Source organism: Leptonychotes weddellii, chromosome 14 (genome assembly GCF_054177405.1).
Source record: "Leptonychotes weddellii isolate Sample4059 chromosome 14, ASM5417740v2, whole genome shotgun sequence".
NCBI classification, from domain to species: domain Eukaryota; kingdom Metazoa; phylum Chordata; class Mammalia; order Carnivora; family Phocidae; genus Leptonychotes; species Leptonychotes weddellii.
In genome coordinates, this window is record NC_138382.1 from 3,468,687 (window position 1) to 3,472,112 (window position 3,426).

Sequence of the window (3,426 nt, forward strand, 5' to 3'; positions counted from 1 at the left end):
GCCCGGCTCTACGGTTGCGCAACGGCCGGCACCGCCGCTGCAACCGGGGCGAGCTGGGGAGGGGCCCGAAACCCCCCGCCCCTCCACCCTTGCCGTCCAGCTCTCCCACCGCTGCCTTCGCCCTCCGGTCGCCGCGGTGCCTCCGGGAGCCCGGAGATCCGCGCTCACTCACAGGCGCTTTTTGTCTCCCCGAGCACGCAGCGGCGGGGCTACCTGTTGCCGACCGAGTACCCGGCCGAGGGCCGCGGCGACCCGGGCGTGGCACGGACCTCCGCCTGCCCCTCCCCGCACCCTCGCGGGAGGACCCCTCCTCCTTGGGGTGGGCGAAGGGGGGGGAAATGGGAGGGGGGCGCTGGCGAGCTGCCAGCACTCGGGGCGGGCAGCCGTGGGGAGGAGGACTGGCTGCCGGTTGGAGCCCCGCGGTGCTGCGTAGGCAGCGATTACAATGCCCCCGCGCGTCTCTCCGGGGAGCGCGACGGCCGGGAGCGGGGAGAGAAAGCGCAACACACAAACACCGCCCCCTGCACAATTAGGGCGAAGATGACGGATGCGAAGTTGTTGCGTAATAGGACTGGGAAACGAGGCTCGCCGAGGTCCATCTGCCCCCGGCCACGCCGAGAGGTGGCCGCCGCGGGTGCGCCCGGCTGCTACGCCCGCTGGCGCGCGCTGCCGAGGCTGGACGCGACCGCGCGGGGTCTCTTCCGGTGATCTCGGAGCTAGCGGCTCCTTAGCGTCACTGCTGCCCCTAATTGGATGCGGTTGTCTTCTCGCCTAAGTTCCCGGGCTACGTAAGAGACGTAAAGAAACGGGAGAAACGGCACCTCGCGGCGCGTTCCTCAGGCACCGCGCGCTGAAGGCTGTAAAGGCACGTGGCACACCCAGAGCGTTCGCAGAATGAGAGAGAGAGCCGGCGAGTCCGCCTTTGCGAAGGGAGCCATATTCCTCACAGTGACGCACGGACTTGCCCAAATAGGGGATGTGGCAGGTGGAGAAGGACCTCCTGCTCTGCTTGGACTATGCAGGAGCTTGACTGAATGCCGTCTGTGACTTTCCATTCTTTTCCCTATGATACACTTTTTTTTTTAAGAAAAAAAATTTGAACCAAACCCCGAAGTAAAGAGAAGAGTAAACTGAGCCCCCAGCGACCATCACCGCTGCCCGTCATCAATAGAAAATCTGCTACGTGTCTCTTTCTGTCTTCCCCGTCCTCATATTACACAGTAGTAATAAGCACCCAAAGAGTGATGTTTAAAAATGTTTATCACTTAGCACCTGGTTTTGGGAAAGCCTCACACTTCAAAGTGTTCTTCAAGGACAATGCTGTGGTTCAGAACACAATTCATCTGGTAAAGTGTAGATTTACCAACAAGGCCCTGACAATTTAGGCATGCAATATGGGTTTTAATATCTTCCCCAAATCCACTGTCCCAGGCTCTCAGCAGTTCAAGAAGCACATCTGTCTATGGCTCTTGAGTCTGTCCCTTCTACTAGATATTTATGCCAAGGAGTTGACTCTGTTGATGAAAATAAGTCTTGATTTTGGTTTATAATTTCCACTTATCTCATTTTTTACTACCATGTTTTCTTTTTCCAAACTCTCACAATGCCCATTATAGTTTGAAAACCTCCCTTAGACGAAATTAAAATGATATCCGTAAGTCAGTTGCCTTTTCAGGGTTAGAAAAGCATCTAATTCCTAGAAATCCAGAGCCACAGAACTCCCCTACCCCACACCTACATGTTCTCCATATTGTTCTGCTTTTTGAATTATTTTATAGAATTCCAAAGCTGTTGTAGAATGAGTAGTGAATGGTTTCATAGAAGGACAACTTGAAATTGAAGAAAAGTAGGTAACATGCTTAGAGACAATGATAGTGGTGGTGGTGGGGGGGCAGTTCTCTGAACTTGGAAACTGGTTCTTTATGCTGAATTTTGAAACCTGATGCTCCTTTCATTACTTGGAGGGGGGGGTGGATTCTAGATTGTGCCTGTATCATATCTGTGCATCATTTTTTGTTGCCATCCTACTTAGAAATCGGATGAAGTACAAGAGATGTCTATGATACCAGCTTAGAAAATAACTCTTTAGCTCCTCCTGGTGATTGGGAAACCACTGAGCAATACAGTGAAGGCTTTGTCCCCATCACCCAAGAGGCGGTGTGTCTGATAGTATATGCTAGAACATTCACAGAATAGGCAAGCACTTGCAGATTAACACAAGTCAATGGAGCATAAAACCTGAGACATTGGAAACAAATTACTCAGGGTGGGGAGGCTTCTAGGAAGACGTCAGCATGTGCCTGACGTAGAGCAGGGCTGTGACCAGGTCCCTGAGAGGAGGAGGAAGAGGGTTCTGGTTGAAGTATAAAGTCAAAACTTCCTTACTCTCAGCCCCTGTCAGTGCATGGGGTGGAGGATGCCAGGGAAGAGGAGGCACAGACTCTGATTGGGACTACGGTCAGAAGACAGTCGGTCCCATTCAGCTACATCTGATTACACTCCCAATATACTTTCTGGTTAAGCAAATATGAGGAGAGCAGAATGACTACCTACAAGTGTGGCCTCTCCTTCCTGAGTTGGGGAGTGCCTTACAACTGCAGAGCATTTCAAGCTGGAAGATTCCTGAGAGGCCATCTGTCTCCAGAGGTCTTTCCTCGGGGCCTCATCAGGCAGAGGTAGCTACAATCTTGGATTCATAGCGAGAACTCAGGTTAGCTGCATTGGACTGTGGCCGCTGGAGAGCCGCACACCCTTCATTCAGCCCTCATGGGTTGTTGCAGCATGGGACAGAGTTCCAGTGGCCCCAGGCTCCAGTTTTTCAAAAGAGAGTAGACATCAAAAAAAAAAAAAAAAATTTTTTTTTTTTTTGTAAGATATCCTGATTTTTCTGTGTTGGCAAACAATTGGTTAAGAAAGAAGAGACCCCGCAGCTTGGCGAGCTGGACGCTGGGCAGGCTTTGCCCCCTGACGGAGAATTCTACAGAGATGCCCCGTGTTGCGGGGAGTGGGGGAGGAGCCATCGCAGGGCGGAAGGCAGGCTCCCAGCCTGACCCAGCTTGGACAGCTCCACCTTACCTGTTCTAGGTCGTGGCTTCTGGATTTCTTTGTAGGAAACCATCCACACTTAGAAAGCCTTTGGCCACCACTAGGGCCCAGGGCCAGGCTCAGGGCTCTTGAGGCCAGGACCGCAGTCTTCCCACTGCACTGTGCTAATGCAGGGTCCGGTGTCCATCCTGTAAACTTCACGAACATGAGGTGAAACAATTTCTAGGAATTCAGAGGTTGTAGTTTTGTTTTGTTTTTCAGGGTAGGCTTTAAACAGTGAGCTAGTGTGGGAGCGACTGCCGTGGCTTCTCACCCACAAGAGGCCTGCCCACACCCGTCAGTATGCGATTTATGCTGGTATTTTGCTTTGACCTAATGAGT

The 3,426-nt window shown here is 52.5% G+C and overlaps 1 protein-coding gene across 2 annotated transcripts in view; it reads right to left on the minus strand.

Moving 5' to 3' along the window:
- Positions 1 to 3,095, minus strand: part of NFIL3 (nuclear factor, interleukin 3 regulated) — a 16,630-nt gene extending 13,535 nt beyond the window's left edge. The window contains exon 1 of one of the 2 annotated variants that reach the window (XM_081802753.1): positions 3,076 to 3,095. The gene's annotated coding sequence lies outside the window, so the exon portion shown is untranslated. Of the gene's footprint in view, positions 1 to 213; positions 313 to 3,075 lie in introns of those variants that run through there. The other variant, XM_081802752.1, reaches the window with a different exon arrangement.
- Between the last annotated feature and the right edge of the window lie 331 nt (positions 3,096 to 3,426).